This window comes from Lingula anatina, chromosome 3 (genome assembly GCF_051362555.1).
Source record: "Lingula anatina isolate TDL-2025a chromosome 3, LinAna3.0, whole genome shotgun sequence".
NCBI classification, from domain to species: Eukaryota; Metazoa; Brachiopoda; class Lingulata; order Lingulida; family Lingulidae; genus Lingula; species Lingula anatina.
In genome coordinates, this window is record NC_141769.1 from 7,257,281 (window position 1) to 7,276,063 (window position 18,783).

General features: G+C 35.1%; 1 protein-coding gene across 3 annotated transcripts in view; it reads right to left on the reverse strand.

Annotated features, from left to right (window-relative positions):
* LOC106151874 (rho GTPase-activating protein 7) overlaps positions 1-18,783 on the reverse strand; it is a 166,652-nt gene that overhangs the window by 147,778 nt on the left and 91 nt on the right. For 2 of the 3 annotated variants that reach the window (XM_087008860.1, XM_087008858.1), the window contains exon 2: positions 4,220-4,294. The gene's annotated coding sequence lies outside the window, so the exon portion shown is untranslated. Of the gene's footprint in view, positions 1-3,927; positions 3,989-4,219; positions 4,295-18,783 lie in introns of those variants that run through there. The other variant, XM_087008859.1, reaches the window with a different exon arrangement.

Consider the following 18,783-nt stretch of genomic DNA (forward strand, 5'->3'; position numbering starts at 1 on the left):
TGAAATTAAAACTTAAAACTACATCTCATTATACTGATGTTGTTTCAGCTGATACAATGGTAAACAATACAAAAGTACAAAACACCTCATTTTCTCCTTTAACTTGAAATTCTCTACAGCTCTACTAAATGGCTCGGTACTTAGATTACAAGTTCTCATTATATTTTTTGTTCATACGCCTCTTTTTCTACTGAACTGGAATTTCTTTCTGGGGCCCACACAGCATCATAAGGCACCTGGCTCTACAATATCATTTACACATGTACTAAAACCTCAGCTCACATCACCCTACTACAGTAGAAAACATACAAATTCACGAGCTCCTGGGAACTATTATACAAATATTACCATTAGCCTATTAATTGGTCTTAACTTTGAGAGCAAAATTTCAGATGACTTTGACCCAAGATAAATCAGTAGTAGTCCAATAAATGAAATTTTGTGGCAGACTGATAATAAGAGAGACAGATAACATGTCAGACCAATATTTGCTTTATTCTCGATGGATTTATCTTGAATTGATGTAAACTAAAATATTTGGTCCAAAAGTTTAGACCTATTTCTAGGCTAAAGTTCTCTTGTGAAACTGACCCCATGCAATGTTATTGTCTACTGTATTGATATGTACTGACCCCCCCCCCTCCACAACATAATCCAAATGCAGTGTAGAAAAATAGTACCTCTAGTTCCTACACTTAAGACTTTGCACATGAACTTAAAAAACTTCACAAAATTTATTGCTGTCTTTTAAAAGAAAGTTCTTTCAAGGTCATCAAAACTAAACAATGGCAGTAATAGTAACTAAAAGTAGGCATAATGACGAACAGAAAGTTGACATTCATGAAGACAAATCTAGCTTATGCAGCATCCCAATAAAAAGTCACATAGGCAAATTATTAGTAATGGGTAATAATGTCACAATGTATTAATCAGTTATACATGTTAGATAGTTATTATATTATTACTAAATATTGCACTTATTATTTTCATACATGGAAAAAAGAATAATAAAAAATAAAAACACAGATATACAACAAAGAAAACAAGTCCTCCTCCCCTTACAAAGGCACCTGTTACTATATCTCTTAACACAAGTTGTATAAACAATGTGGCAGTTATGTTTTTTATAGGCCTCATTTTTTCTAATCCAACCTGGGGCACCTGCCTGTGTCAATAACATGCCAGGGTATGATATACAACTTTGGAGTAACATGCTACCATGCTACTAGCATTTTCACTTCTGCCAAAGGAACAAGGTTATGTCTTCACATCAGCATTGGTTTTGTCCCTTTGTTTATTGGACAAGATATCTCAAAAACTTTCTGAAGTCTTGGGTTGTCTGTTTAACATTCTAAAGAACTGCTTTTCCAAAGGCATACCATAAAATTCTCTCTAATGAAATCATAAATATGGTGTAGGACATGCATTGATTGCACTATTCAAAACAGGGGCAGTGCACTTTTTTTGTTTTGCAGTGGATGAGATACTAACTGCATCACACTGTGCTAGCTAAGATACTGAGCATCATTATGCTTAGATATATTATACCACATTGTGCTAGTTGAGGTGGTTAATGTGTATCACTGTGCTAGCTAGACAACGAAAGAAAGTTCAAATCTGACTCCCGATATTTTTTTTTTTTTTTTTTTTTTTTTTTTTTTTTTTTTTTTTTTTTTTTTTTTTTTTGTGGCGATATAAAATTTTTATAGAAACACTAACCTAAGAAAAACTAGAGGATCAGAGAGGCGATACCGCCTCTGGATATTGTACCACCAGCTGGAGTAAGCGCATTCGTATGGACCCCCCCCCCCCCCAAAAAAAAAAAAAAAAAAAAAAAAAAATGGACACCACCACCAGTCTTGTGCTTGACAAGCTCTATAAAATGCAATAAACAAGAGTTCTCAAAATATGAAAAAAAAAAAAAAAAAAAACATAACAGTTAAAATGGTCCAATCAAGGAGATGTCCTAATTAACCTGTATTTTCCTAACACTGATCACTCCTGTGATTTTCTAGACAAAAGGCCTATTGGTTTTCCTTGAAATGCATTATCAGTAATGCATATACCGGAATGCTGACAAAAGAGAAAACCTAGGGACAACACTGGGCAGATCTCTGCTAGTTTTGAAGATATGAAGGGCAAGAAAATATGCAGAGTTCAGTTTGAGGTAAAAAGTAGGTCATTGGTCAATTTCAAGGTTACAGTATATGACTTCCTATAAAAGTTTAATAGTAGCTATGGGCATTTCTTTGCCAATGTTGGAGATATGAAGGCCAGGAAACATGCAAAGTGCAGTTCATCATAAATAATAGGTCAAAGGTCAATTTCAAGGTCACAGTAAGATTGCCAGTACATGACTTCCTATTCAAGTTCAATAGTAACTTTGGACCTATCTCTGCCAGTTTTCGAGATATAAGGGATAGAAAATTTGCAAAGTTCAGTTCATGGTGAAAAGTAAGTCAAAGGTCAATTTAAAGGTCACAGTTAGATTACCAGTATATAACTTCCTATTAAAGTTCAATAGTAACTATGGGTGTATCTCTGCCAGTTTTGGATATATAAGGGCTAGAAAATTTGCAAAGTTCAGTTCATGGTGAAAAGTAGGTCAAAGGTCAATTTAAAGGTCACAGTTAGATTACTTGTATATAACTTCCTATTCAAGTTCAATAGTAACTATGGGCGTATCTCTGCCAGTTTTGGAATGTTTAACATTTTCCCCACTGAATATTGCGATGTTGTAATTTTTGATATAGCGCAATGCCTAAACCATATCGAAAACAAAAAAATGGACACCACCTCCAGTATTGCACTTGACAAGTTCTACAAAGTGCGATGAACAAAAGGTCTCTGGCATTTACCATTCCAGAATAAAGGCAAGTTTTCAGTTTCGGTATCTAATGGCTGCTTCTCCCGTGGAAATGCACCGATTGACCCCAAACTCCCAAAGATGAAAGGAGTCCCCAATTGTAACCCCTCACTGTAACAGGAGAGCTTAGATCTGTGTAGTTTCCAAAAAATAGCACAAACAAATATTTTTTTGCAGAAAATTCCCATTTTTAGAAAATTTTGGCTTGTTTGACCTTGAAAAAAAGGTCAAAAGTCATATCAAAGGGCATATTTGGAATCTCCACATATGACTTTCGGTCAGACTTCTGTAGTAATTTTTCCCATAATTCCTTTGGTTTGGGAGATATTTAGCCTTGAATTTTCAAAAATTTTGACAAGGGTGCGTTTCAACAAGTGTCACGCCCAGGCCAATGCACCGACAGAGACAAAAAAACCAGGGTGCTCAAGTTGAGATTATATGTGACCTAAATCCAAGAGATGGGGACACAGGTCCTGGCGGTCTAGGAGGAGAAGCGGTAACGGTGACTTGTTTCCGGCGCCCGACTGCGGAGCTGCAGGAGCCGGCGGAGCCGCAGGAGCCGGCAGAGCCGCAGGAGCCGGCAGAGCCGGCGGAGCCGGCGGAGCTGTACGAGACGGGTCGGGACTAAAACCATGAGTACCGCCAGCGTATACGCTGGTGGTACTAATTATGATGGTAAGTACAATCTAAATAAGCATTAGCTTTTTTTTTTTTTTGCACACAAACCCCAAAATTCAATCCTCTAAAAAGACTACTTTCAGTTATGGCAAGTATCCATACTTCACAGCTACAGTATTCCCTGTCATGTTTTTATTTACTGTTTGTCTGAGGCCTCAAAGGAGATAAACCTGGCTGCACTTCAAATAGCAAATAAAAAACATCTTGATCTTTAACCTGATGTTTGTGATCAAAAGCAACATAATCTTTTTGAGTTCTTTTCAGTTTATCCACATAAACAAACCAACAAATATTGACAAACAAAATACCAAGAAAATCTATTCCAAAGAATACAGATAAGCAAGCAAACAATTTAAAACTAATTACTGTGATAAGTGACTTACTTCATAACATGTCATCTCAAACACAACAGAGGCTGATCCACATTGAAAACCAGTCAACAGACAAAATTTGTTGGCATGAACTCAGACCTAAGATATGAAAAATTACTTCAAATGTGTAAGCTAAAATAATTGGACACAATTTTTGTTTGGGGCCAGTAGATTTTCCCCAAGACTTAAAACATAGGCCTAAAAATAGATTTGGAACAGATTTGCTATTGGTTAAGTTCATTATTCTCAGCAATCATGACAAAAATTGCCAAGATGCTAGTACTTTATGTCAAGCTTGCCCTACCTGTAAAACACTGCTCCTTGTGGAACTAGTACCTTGTCATCCTGGTAGTATAAAGCCACTCTCTTCTCACAAATACTGGAAATAAAACCAGGAAATACCAAGTTAAAATATTCAGACTGACATCATTTCTAAAGCATTGCAGTGCCAAATTACAGATTTTTTTCAAAAAAAAAAAAAAAATGGGGGAAAATGGCAGCACTGGGGAAAATAAATATTTCATTCAAAATATGACAGGAAACATAATTTATCAAAATCATGCACCTCATCTATTCAAGAAGTTCAGTTCATTTAAAATTTGAATAGCTTAAGAAAGATAAAATGACAGACCCCTGTAATCAGTCACATGATTACATGTCTAATTAGGAGGAATGTTATATCCTTCTTTCATCTTATTTCCTCTTAAGATAGTCAGCACTATGGTAATTATTTACACATTCCGAACACCTAAGATTTTGCAATATTTTATTTTATGATTTAGCCTTTTTAACCTTGCATAAGTAGTAAACTGATTTGAAAAGCATCAGAGACAGCAAAGTCAAAATCTAAGAAGCTAAGTAAATGACATGTGCTACAATGCATGCATAAATGCTACTACAAATGCATAAAGCATGTATATATGCAGAAATGCAGCCACCACAATGCAAAAGTCTGCAAATGTGAGGTGCATGCAACTCTCTGTCAGTGCTTTGGGGGTTGAACTTATCAAACTCCGGAATATTTTTCATGCAGGGCAAGTTTTCCTAACCTTTTGCAATGTAACTATTTTTCATTTCCCACCCATTTGCATCACGTACATTCTTACATCTTGTTTCCCACCAACAGGAACTTCCTCAAATTTTGACATCTTGTACTGACACTAATTTGAACAAACTTCCAAATACATTTAACTATGTAATTTGATGAAATGTTTAAAACAATGTATTCAAATTAAAGTTTCTTTCTATAAGCTAATTAATCCTTCATTCTTCATCAGATGATGCTGATAATTAACAAATAGCAAGTAACTACATAAATTAATGTAATTAAAAGGTCTTGATTTGTTTTTTGTTTTGTTTTGTTTTTCCTTTTTTCTTTTAATAAATGTCCCTGGTGTACGCGAGGTCAGACCCTATGTTAACATTGTTATGAGGATTTCCTGGGCTTTATAATACAGCAATTGATTTAAGTTGTTGTTGTTTTAATCTTTTTTATTTTTAATTGGACAAAAGTAGGAAACACTGTGAAACATTATGAACAAAAATTATATATTTGGCAGGAATGGAGATGTTAATCATTTTTTCAAACCTAAAAAAAATGAAAATCTATTGAAAAGGCATTCCAGAAATTTCTAACGTGGAAGGCACACTGCTCTTTAAAAGTACTTCTGGGCTGGTTTATGTGGCCCACATTAAAAAATGCTGATATTTGAGGAAGATCATAATTATGAATCATTTTCAACTGAGGCACAGTCTTCATGAAAAAAAAAACATTTTCCAGAGACCATATCTCAGTCATCTTCAATACACTACTCCAACTCTTCCTTTTCACCTCATCCTTTTATATATATATATATATTTTTTATTTATTTATTCATTTATTTATCTATAACAGTCGAGAGATTGACAATTACTTAATAGCATGGCTATTGCATCAGAGTCACCTAAACAGAGTCACCACACTCATCATGATTGATATATAAGGGGTCTTATGAAAGGGAGTTACCTCCTCCCCCCCTCCCTAATTGAATTAAATATAGAACCAATCAACTGGAATGAGACAGGAAACTTTATAACTCAATGTGAAATGGGCCATAGACTTTTTAATGGTTCAAATTCATTGACACCAAGCACATTTTCATGAGAAACTCTGATCAACAGTCACAGAGATGTCTCTCAAGCATTGTAAAAGAAACCCTGATTTAAGAGGAGAGTAAATATAAACAACAGATTAGAAGTTGCCGCATGGTACAACCTAGATCATGTTACACCTTTAAATCTAGGGCCAGTTTCACAAAAAAAAAAGCAAACATTGGTGTTAATTTTAAGTTAAGGACCGAATTGTTTTTGCTGACTGTCTCCCAAGGCAAATCCATAGTAGTATAGTTAATAAAATGCTGTCCGTTTAATTAATATGCCTGATATTTTAGACCAACTGAAAGGGATTTAATGTTAAGTCCAACTTATATGTGAAGACCAACCTTTGGTCTAATATATGATCATGTGTGAAGCCGCCTCAGCAGTGGAGGCATTCAGACACACACACTGTCCCACCTTGCCTCCTGCAATGTAGTCAAAAGTTCAAAGGCAAATTCCACACAACAGATTTTCAACACAATATTTTCACATTTAGTAAGTCACTTTATTGTACAAAATAATGCATTGCAGAAATGATGATTATGTATAATAGGAATAGACATTTATTTAAAAAAAAATAAGTATAGCAACAGACAAGTACAGGCTATGCTAAACTTTAAAAGTTAACACTATGAATTTAAATAGCATCATTTCTGCATCTCTGTTCTTGAAATATCACATCCATTCTCAGCAGTAACAAGTTTAAGGATCACTTAAAACTTTTGTTCACCATACTAATTTAAGATAAGATGCAACATACATTATGTTGTTTTTCTTTCAAAAGTTAAGTTCAACCAAGCTCAAAGTCAGAAATACAAATATTCATGAAATATAACTAAAGAAATGTATTTTAAAAACAAAACTTCTTAACAAATCTTTCTAATGAAAGCTGAATTGACAAAAAAAAGTCATATACTAATGAAAAGGGTGTAAGATAATTAAAAGAGACCCCCCCCCCCCCCCCCCGTAATGATCCTAAAAAGTTCTAAAAAGTACCACTTACAAAACCATTAAGTAGCTGTGATTAAATAAATTTTGATTCCCACGACATTAAAAACATCACAATACCACCCAGCTCAATCAATGATTTAGCAGCAAACACTACCTTTATGCAATTCAACAAAATTTTAATGAGACCTCCTACCAATCCCTTAGATCCCTTAACTACCAACAGCAAACATTTGTTGGAGTATTTCTAAGTGATTTTAGACCAATTTAACTAGCCAGTTAACCACCTCATTTCTCTTAGCACCAAGGGTAAACACCAGATAATGAACCATCAACATTTGTCCCTCTAATTTCTTCAAACATTTCATCAGCCAGAACAAACCAAGGGGTAATGAGACCAATAGAAAGCTCTTGTATAACATTACATATCAAGTCAACTAGATTCAACATACCTGCCTTGTTTATATACACTAGGTTAACAATCTTGTCAATAACTACTAAGATTCATTTTGAGGAACCGGGACACAAAAGGATTGAACATTTTGTAGAGGGCTGACTGATCCTTGTTGCAGCTGAGAGAAGAATTTAACAAACAGATCTCAAATTTAAAACATAAATAAATCTAAAGAGGTAACAATGAAAGTTTGGTCTGTCTACAGGATACAGTAATTATTGTCAATACATACCTGATTGAATGAAAACATTGACTCTCTGCTTTGACAACTGTCTTAACCCAGGACTTCCAAACCAAAAACTGGCCAAACATTTTTTAAAAACTGAATAAAAAAACTCATATACTAGTACTTCATCCTAAACTATCATTTAATCTTTTTTTTATCTTTTCATTATTAAGCATTGTACCTGTTTGGATGTTAATTCATTATGCTTTTGAGTGCTTAATCTCCACTTTTCTCAATCTTGAGCAATTTAAAATTCCTCTCCTGTCCTTAGACCAAACCATTTTGTTTGTTTGTTAGTTTGTTTTTTGAGTGATATGCTTATGTTAAAAATAAAACAATCACTGCTCTTTGACATGTCAAAATAATTAAAAACTAAGGTGGTAACCCTACAGAATCAACTTTTAAAACCAAGTCTCTGACAAATTCACAATTCTATCTTGACCGTCCCTGACCTAATGGATTCATTTAGATGGTTGGTTGCATTAGCTCATGCAGAGACCTTAATAAAGATCCCATCTCTTTTGTGGTAACAGGCTGTGCTCTTGGCCCATAGCTGTCAATCAAGCTGATAGCTGCCACACATAGTTAAGCTGAGAGACTGTCAATGGGTTATCTGATCAGAATCTTAAGACAATGTGACAAGCCTAATAATCATCAAAATTGCCACCACAGTGATATGGAGGAGGCCACTACTCAACTTTTTTCTCCAACTTAAATCTTAAACGTAAACCAGATGACCCTGTTTTTTAGAGAGATATAAATTTGCACATTCTAACAAGTTTAAGCACCCGCAACAAAAGTAGTCTTGGATTGCCAAATATTAGGAAATTAAGATGAAGATTAGGAGTTAATCTACCACATATAGACCTTTCACAAAATCTTGCAATGATGCCTCTTAATTTATTTTCGAAAGTGTTTTGTTATTTGTGTTTCAATTTCTACAGACTGTAATGTCTGAAGATAAGCCAGTACTAGATCATTAGTTCAAATGAACCAAGCAACTTTACAAAAGGATATGATTGATTTGAAATTAGTGTTTGAGGGCATTTTGAATAAATTCAAAACTGTATTTAGCTTCATTGCCCTTTATCATCCACTTACAAAGTGAAATCCTTTGATCTTAATTCATCAGCTTCTTTGCGAGGGATCTTTACATTCAAGTTCCCCAGTATCTAGGCATTTTAACAAATCTGAACCAAAGAGACTGATCGGGATCAATAAGTTCGGAAACATCTAAAACTTGAACATTTTTGTGGTGGGTAGCATGAAAGTGATGCATGAACCACAAATATGTTACTCAATCAATACCTGCTGATGAGAGTCAGAAGTCCTTCGTGACTTATCGAGAATAACTCACATCTGAGGCCTTTTTCTCTAGTTATATTTTTTGCTTCTGTTATTTAAATGAATCAGAGTGCAACATTATAAACAAAAGTTTTGCTAAATGCTTTTTATGTCTATAATATTCTATCAGCTGTAGAAATATCCTCTCTCTCTCTCTCTCTCTCTCTCTCTCTCTCTCTCTCTCTCTCTCTCTCTGCCACCCTACATTTCTCCCTTCCCCTCCTTTTTTCTCTCCACTCTCTCTCTCTTTTTCTCGGTATTCTGTCTATCTCTTTTCTCCCTTCTTCTTTCTAGAACTTTTCTTCATACACATAATATACACATAACCTTGCCCTTCCTCACATAAATATCCTGTACTCTGCTCAATTTGAACCGCAGGTGGTTGAACCTGTGTGGCAATTAAAGCCATGTGCAAGAAGTGTGTTCGCGTTTACGTTAAGTGACATCATAAAGCACCCTCAGAGAAAATTTACAACTTGGGGGCAATGTAGTGTAAACAGGGGCATATATTAGTTGGGACTATGTTTCTGCCTCACAGAAAATCTTGTCTTGAAGTATTTTCTAGTTTCTTTCATGTTTAACCTGCAGGAAATTGTGCAGAAAATATAATGGACTCGTGCTTGGTTGATAAAATGTGATTTTTTTTTTCCCAAAATAATCCCTGGTTTAGTTCTCATTCCTGCTCTTTTTTAAGTGATTAAAGATGTCTTATCTGAAAACGAGTTCAACTTGACACCAATTTTATAAGTAAAAACTTATGTCAGTACAATAATTGAATATATTTTCTGAAACAAACGTCATAAACATAAACATAAACAACGTATACACTGTAATTAATAATCTTAAACACTGTATTAGTAGTAATCCATAGTGATGTATAACTATTTATTTATTTATATATTTGTAGTATAGAGGGCTAACAAATGTAACTGCCACATTCAATGCTCGAATAAATTATTATTATTATATCTCCATTACATGGTGCTCATTGCTTACGCCATTGTCACTCTCCTTTTTTTCAACTCCCAGCTTGCACCTCTAAATCTACACTACACATATTCTCATCATGCTGTAGGAGAAATGCACCCATCAACCTTTCCCTGGCCAGGTACATTAATCACAATGATCAGGTGTTATGAATGTACCATTTAGTTCTGACAAGCATCTTACATATGAAATACTAGTAAATAGTTTACCTGCTGTCTACTGGGCCAAGTCTTTGCTTTTAAAAGCCAATAAGCTGGGTGCAGTCATAAAATAGTAGAAAGTTTGCAAATATAGTCTTTAGTTTTCTTCGGCTCTTTTATAAGTGTAGTCTATAATAAATCACTTAAAGCAATGACAGAGGTTTAAAAATCCTAGCCTTGAGCCTAAATTACATCTAAATGCTATCTTTACATTACAATATGGATGGCTAAGCAAGTCTGAGAAATGACAACCACAATATTCAATAACTTTCCAACCACTGCTTGTACGTCTTTGTACCCAAACACCGCTTCTGACAGTGCAAACAACTAGACTACATATAACAACAAACTCTCAGCTAGACAACACATACCCAAAGGAATGCACGAAAGAGCACGAGGTCATGCAGGTCAGGGGAACAAAGGAGGACCCACAAAGCATGCTGCTTTATTGTGCCTGACCTGTGCTTTAAGAACCCCAGGGACTGATCGAGCAAAAATCAGCAGATCATTGTCACAGAAAGGGCTGTCACAGGTCGTGGGGCCGGAGTGCCTTGTGTCAACACAAAGGCAGTTAGTACCTTTAAATGGAAAATGTGACAATTCCACTTTTTTTTTTGAGGGGTAGTATAGGCAAGAAGAAAGATGGAAACCTTTTTCAAGCTTTTTTTGCCTTGGTTCCAATACATATTCTTAAATTATAGGAGACTTAGCATTACTTCTGCAAGCAGAAATAGTTTTTTAAATTAGGAACATAAACTTATTCAACTATAAATATCTGGGGCCCAACAAAGTGTGTATCATTTGCATAATTTTGGAGTCTTCAAGAATGATAAATATAAAACAATCACTATTGGAAGTTGGAACAACTGAAACTCACCCCAACCCCCACCACCCAACCCCTTTCCTTCTCAATCCCAACGAAAAGCATGCTACCATATTTGTCAAATAATATGTACAAAAACATAATTAGCTAGAAAGTAATAAATATTCATATCACCCTTTCACATTCCTAAATTCCCTTACAAAGATCACTTTTAAGTTTTTGTCAAATAACTACAGCAGATGCTGAAAAACTTCTCTAAGGACACACGCGTCTGTGTTTGATAAGATTATTTATCCTGATTATGTTTTAGCCTGGTTCAAACAAGAATTCAATCTGCCAGTTTTTACCATAACAAGTAGCTAACATGCGATTAAGTCAATGTACATGTTATTCTACAACAATTTGTTGTACAAGGTGTCAAATCATAAGTAGCCACTTCATAAGACAATCTCAAAGTGTGTGTGTGTGTGTGTGTGTGTGTGTGTGTGTGTGTGTGTGTGAAGGAAGGGGCGTGTGGAGCCCATTAATTTAAGAGAACAAGGATTAAAGTTATCATGAGTTACGGGAGAGAGAGAGAGAGAGAGAAGACATAAACCTACAACTTGTCATATCACACAATTCAATATGTCACAGGGGACGACCCAGAGCCATTCAGACATAGTCCCCAATGTGACTCTATGTGACCATGCACCATGTACAGGGGTATCTTATTTCAAAGGTAAATATGGATCTAAGGTGAGAGTTAGGGCAGGGCAGAAAAGGATCAGGTCAAGCGACATAGCACAATATTTTAGTGATGCTTACATCTGAGCAGTTCTACACAGTTGGGAAAATGTTTACATAGTGTGAGAGATATATATATATATACTAGCATGTTATAGGTCATATTGCGTGTTGCACCCAAGGCCCCTGTTTCACAATAAGACTGTACTATTAAAAGAGCGAAAAGTTGCTCGTAACTCTCACTTTTTCTCTCATCTCCATCTTTCTCTCAATCCAATTCTACCCCACGTTCAAAATATATCTTATTCCTTTGACCAAGCGTCCATAGGATTATAAATGCACCTTATAAAGATCAACATCTTATGCAGGCACACCTACTAACACCTCCCAGTGCCCCAGACTTCATGAGATTTAGCCAGACAAGTCACATATCTCCACTAATGTGCCCTTTGGGGTAGCTAATGACCCATGTAATTACCTCCTTAATTAGATTATCTGCTATATATACATACAGGCAGCTTTTGGCTGGCACTTTAGCACTCAGATACCACCAAATATCCCTTCTTAACACCATCTTTTTTTTACTAATCCACAGACCCATTGGCCAAAGGGGGTGGGGGTGAGGGGTTAAAAAAACCCACCTTTTTGGTCAGAAAAGGTCTAGATTCTACATGCCATCTACTGAGTTGTGCTTATGACAAGGGTAAAAGGAACACTTTTCCCCAAGAAACTGCTTTAAAATTGCTGGATACAAACCTTATGCAACCCGGTATAAATGAAAATTTACAGTGGGGGCTGAGATCTTCACTTTACCTTTTAAAAATAATATAATAGATATATGGTTAAATGGTTTTGTGTAATGCTCATGCCAATCAAAAGTCCTCCTGTTGACACTCAGGTGACTCCTTGTCATATTATTACAATAACTGAACTAAGCAAAATTTGTATTTCATAAGAGTTTCTCTTTTGGATTATGAAATACATTACACCATTAGTTGTATAACATAAATTCTACCCTGGCCTTAATATGGGGTAATTAATATGGCTTAAAGATTGATATATTTTAGAACCAAATCAAATTTAAGACAAATCAATGAGAAAAGCAGGAAAACAGCTCAATTTTCAAACATTTGACAAATGCAAAGTAGAATTTTCTACTTGGCAACAAAGAGAGTCAAACATAAACCAAGCCATCAAATTTAGTCTGATCAATACCAAAATATTTGGCATAACTGATTGTAGATATAACTTTTCACACATTATACTTTCAGAAAAATGTATCAAATCTCCAACACAGGAAAAGGCAACAAGTTAAAGAATACTTACACTTCATTTGCTGTTCTGCTTCTCTATAAAAGATAGTCCAAAGGTATTTCCTTGGGCAATTGCCTCACTTTCAACATAGCATACATATATACTACAGAGTAAACAAAAATGAAAGTGACTTCTATTAGACTAAAACAACAAGCATTCTAATGCACTGAATAGAGTCACTGATGCAACAGTAACATCCCCAGTTCAATCATAATATTCTACAATGATGGCACAGTGCTGAGACCCAATTTAGACTTTTAAACAGTTAATCTATTGACCTGTACAAACAAACCATGCACCCTTTTAGCATGTATCGATTGCACCTCTCCCTTTCAATCAATAGGGAATTTCAATCAATTGACCCTGATGCAGTTTGGTTTCGTAACAGGGTTGGCTTAATGTATCTTCACAGCAATGGGCACAGTAAAGGGAAAGAGGTTATTCTGGACTCATCTTGACACATTGCCAGCTAGAAGCCAAACGTTTTCATAAATTAAATTTAAAAATTAACTTTTTCTTTCAAAAATCATTCTTTGGTTCAGTGCAATACATCAATTTTTTCTAACGTCATTTTTTCTAGTTAAAAATTTTACTCAAATCAAAAACACAAGCATGGTTATTCAACCCATATTGACTACATAACAGAAAGCTGATCATGCAGCCAAGGACTAATTTTTTGTTTTTTGAAATTTGCCTTTTTCTAGCAATAAGAATCAAAGCATGAAAGTTTTCCTGTTTGAGACAAAATTTTCTCACTCATTAATTCATAGCATGAAGTTTATTCTTGCCAAACCAAAAAAGTTGTTCATACACACAAATAGAAACTTTGGAAACAAAAAATATACAAAATCTATAATCTACTTTCTTTTTTCCCCCTTTAACTAACCGAAAAACTTAAACAACTGATAAAATTACATGTACCAGCATAAGCAAAGTAGCAAGTGTAACAAAGCAAGAATTTGGATGATGTAAATGATGGCTTGTATTGTGCGAAAACGCCTAATGTTCTATTCATTCCCAAACTCTTTCTGGCTGAAAGAACACAGAGAGCCGACAGCATGGTTTCTGACCTCGTATCCCTGGCCAAACCCATGTGAACACCAAGTCAGGGCAAACTAATGTATTCCTTATTGTGTCTGGTGTTATCAATATTGAGGAAATAGAGATTGGGCATGTGGAAGTGTCGGAAATCAATGGGCTCAGCGGCCTATTGATGAACCACTGTATTAGTAAGCAAACACAGACAGCTGTTTGTAAAATGTTTAGAATTTTTCTTCTGTTTTGTGTTGTTTTAGTAACTGATTATTATCAAATGAAATAACCCCTTGAGATTTTCGGACAGTTTTTTTCTCATCAAGTTATATCCAAATTTATATGAAAGTATGTTTGATGTAATAACAAGAGCTAGTTGCCAAACAACTAAAAAAACTGACCATTATTTTAACCTTCAAACCTTAAACTACACTAGTTAATAAAACGTTCCAGCAATTTATCTTTAAAAGATCTATCATTTTAATTTATTCACGAAGTACTCACCTTGCATGTCAAAGCTTTAAGATTAACTTGTACAAAAATTCCATAAGATATATTTTCAACATAAACCACCTTGACAAGTACTGAATAAAATTTGATTAGAAGAATAAATTTATTATCATTTATCATCAAGGGGTTCACTAACTAACTGCCTGATATGAAAAATACTTCAAAATGATATCCATATCTTCTAAAACACATGCACACATCTGTGGCTGGGTTCACAATAAGACTAGAGCATGTATTTATTTGGTCTAAACTTAGAGCCAAAATTTCGACTTACTAAGTTAAGATAAAGCCACAGAAGTCCATTTAAATGAAATAAGTATTGGTCTGAAACATTATGTATGTTTCTCCTGTTACAACACATTCACATTACATCATTTAATTGGACTATTTCTGACATATTTTGGGTCAAATTTGACTAAAATTTTGGTCTAAAGTTAAGACCAGTTTGCAAGCTAAAGCTCTTTCATGGAACAGACTCTAGACATCATGTGAAGGAAAAGTAGACAGATATTATCAGAGCTATTAATCACATGAGACCCTCAGTCTACCTGTCCAGGTATCTAAACACTATCTACCTGTGCATCTTAAACCATTTACAGCATCCTCCTTGTTCTGAACATTTTACTCAGACACATATTCCTTACATAACTCAGTATATTCCATGTACTATCAAGGGTTTTCCCAGCGAACCCTCCAGCGGTCATTTGGACTGCAGCCAGCAGCACAGGACGGCCTACATTTTCAAAGACGACTGGACAGCTTATGGATTTTTTGGAAATATGAAGGCTTTTCAAGCATACTTGGACTCCCTGAAATTTAGTAGGAAATCACATGTGGTAATTTTGGACAGCCTGTACCCCCAAACCTTGGAAAAGCCCCGGTAACTATCAATAAAATTCGCACATAATGAATTGATAATTTTCCCTAAAAACACCCCTCCCCTCACCCTCCCCCCCCACAAACCACACCTCCACCAAAAAAAGTAACCCTTAGTTCTTTAGATAACATATACTTACACAATTCAACTAGGCCTATTAAATGACTATATACAGTCCAAAATTACTCTAACAATCAAGTGAATTTCTTCATGGTCAACTGCTTGCCACCAACTGGTGCTATTCAGGTTGACCATGAACATTGGACTATTTTTTCTAATGCATCTGTATTATTGTCACTACAGCTGCCTGCATAACCAAATTGAACTTACGAAAAAAAGTCCATACTTCTTACCACTGCACCCTACCCTAATGTTGCTCTTGAAAATTCAGCAAATAAAATGTCACCCTGCTTTTCAAACAAAACCCAGCCCGTTCTTCTACAGAGTTCACTGGGTAAAATGCACGCACTTACATGCTGTTCAATTGATACCAGTATAGTATTAAAAGTGTGCAACACATTTGATCTCGTTAAGAACTCTTAACATGTGGCTAACCATAGTGAACATATCAAATTCAAACCACAGGAGTGAAAATCCTAGATTTTAGAGATTAACGAATTTTTTTGCTCTGCAGTCCTGTTTTTTATTCATGCTTAACCAGTTTTTCAACTTCAGTTTAACTTTTTAATATGCAAATATAACAGAAAAAAAGGCATTAGTTAAGTTGCAAAACTAAAAATAATGTTCCGGAATGTTCAAATTATTTTGCCTACTGTGTTGAAGAAGGAGAAATTTGAGAACCAATGTAATTGTTAACACTTGAGAACTGGAATCAATAGCCTAAACTAGAAACCGAATGGAATAATTTAGTTTATGTTGTAAAAGCACCATATTAATTAGAATTAGCTCCAACTGAAAACATTCAAGAGTAACAGTTGTAACATCTGAATCTGCAAAATCTACTTTAAACTCAAAATTCCTCCACAAGTCTTCGTCACAAAAAATTTAACTAAAGTTATTTGCCCCTGGCTTCAGAAAAGAACCAAAGCTGATAGCTAGTTTTAAGTAAAAGAGTGCAATTTTAAGTCAATTTTGACTCTGGATACATCAGTAATATCCACCAAAATTAAATCTGTCTAAATCAATTTATAACCTTTTTTAACTTTTTGTGGAATAGATCCAATATTCTCATTTAACTGAACTCCAATTGATAAATCCTGGATCAAAACAGGCTCAATTTTTGACTGAAGTTCTTATGTGAAGCCAGTCACAGTCTAAGACTTGGATGGTCATCTGTCACCCTGAAGGGCCTGTCACGGCTGTTTATCTGTCCCTGGCATCAAGTAACATGGAGACAAGTCTGTACAATGACATGACAAATGTGGTTCAGTGTTGTTTGTTATTTTGTAACAAGGCACAGCAAAGACTTTGTGCACATCCGAGATTTTTTTTTCAATTTTGTCGCAGGCCTTTATAATTAGCAGTCCTCAAAACATTGACATTTTATTTATTCATGATTAAATCAGTAACAAGAGAACTAAAATTTGCCTGCACTAGTGTCAAGGGCTACTTTTCAAATTATGCCTAAATATTTTTATAGTGTTATCAAGAAAAAATTTATATAAAAGTGCACCTGTTTGCCCTTCAATCCAGTATTTACAAATAATCCTTAAGAATTTTCTCACTTATCTTTCAGATTTATTTTCAATATTATCCAGCCCAGCTTAAGAATACTCGTAAATACAAGCTTTTCATTGGATTCAATCCTCCTAAAAAGCTTAATCACCTAATTCCCATGGATCTTAGTTTACCAAAGACTAGAATATCACAATATTTTTGCATGACCCAAGTTTATTTTGTCCCATCAGTAAGCCTTCCTTCCCAACACTGGCATTCACCCTTATCACAAGCCACTTGAGGTCTCGATTTTCACCAATGACCGCCACTGAATCATACATGTTCCAGGCCTAATCATATAACACAGAAATCAGTGCAGTGTATAATACAACAGAGATTAAGTATCATATGTAATGTTCATTGCATTATGGCTTAAGTCACCATAACGAGGGTACGTAACTTATTGTGACAGATATCGGGGAATTATCCCTCTTATGCATGCAGCCACCCCTAAGTTAGACTCACAATGAATAAACGCCTTTGGATTTTCAACCTGAATTATTCCCCATGTTATTGTGGTGTTTGTATTAAAAGCCAACCTTGAAAGCGCTGACCATCAACACAGTTAACATCCATAGAAAAAGTTAATAGCCAGTCTCTTAAGTAAAATAATAACAGTGGCCCAAGGGTGTCAGGGAATTTGACAGTGAGGCAGTGGAATACCTATACATTCCATTATTCAATGACTGGAAGGCAGTCTGTGTGCTTGTCAAATAAAGATGTTATTGAATGATCAGCTAAGCAAGTGACCACCATCTGAGATTTGGGCAAGCTGACCATGGGATAAGGATCTGAGAATTAAATTTAAATGCCAACATTAACAACCACTGAGTTAAGCTAGCAATGATGTTAAACAGTTGACATGGTTTCAATCAAAAAGTACTTTTCACTCTCTAACAATCTTGTAAAAAAATCATCTGTAAGTTTTATTTTAAGTACTTTGCTATTTCACCCCCAGTTTAAACTCAGCATGTTAGTGAATCACAGTATTATTAATCATACATCATAATTAAATTTCATGTTAATTATTACCCCCTCCTCCTTTCACAAAACAGAAAGAAACCAAACTTTTAATACACATGCAAAATGTTTTTTAAAGTATTTTAAGCAAGTATATTTTTTCGCTGATGATATTCAAAACATATAAGGCAATCCAGTAAAAACTACTTTCGAGTGCCTTAAAAATCCTTTTTAACATTCAAACGGGCAGTCACTTTCACAATACAGAGGACATCACAAGACCAAAAATTATAATGAAAAGATATTAAAAACACGCACATGAAAGGAAATTCCTTCGGCGTCGTATTTTACTTGCAAAAGCAAAATACAGGTACAATTACAGCACACAAGATAAGTCCACGAATGTAAATTTCAAGTCCGGCACCTATTCCTCATTGAATTGCAGATGAGTAGCGCCCCAGCTTCTAAACGAGTCCTGTACTCGACTTTTTATGTCATAGTTTACACCGACAGTGTTACCTGGTGTAAGCCGCACGGTCCCAGCCCCCCCAAAAGGATAAAAAATACAACCCCAAGCTTCAGCTCGTCCACGTAATAGCTTAATAAGCTGCAATTGTCCTATAGTGCAATTAAACCTTTTAATTTCTGCAACAAAAT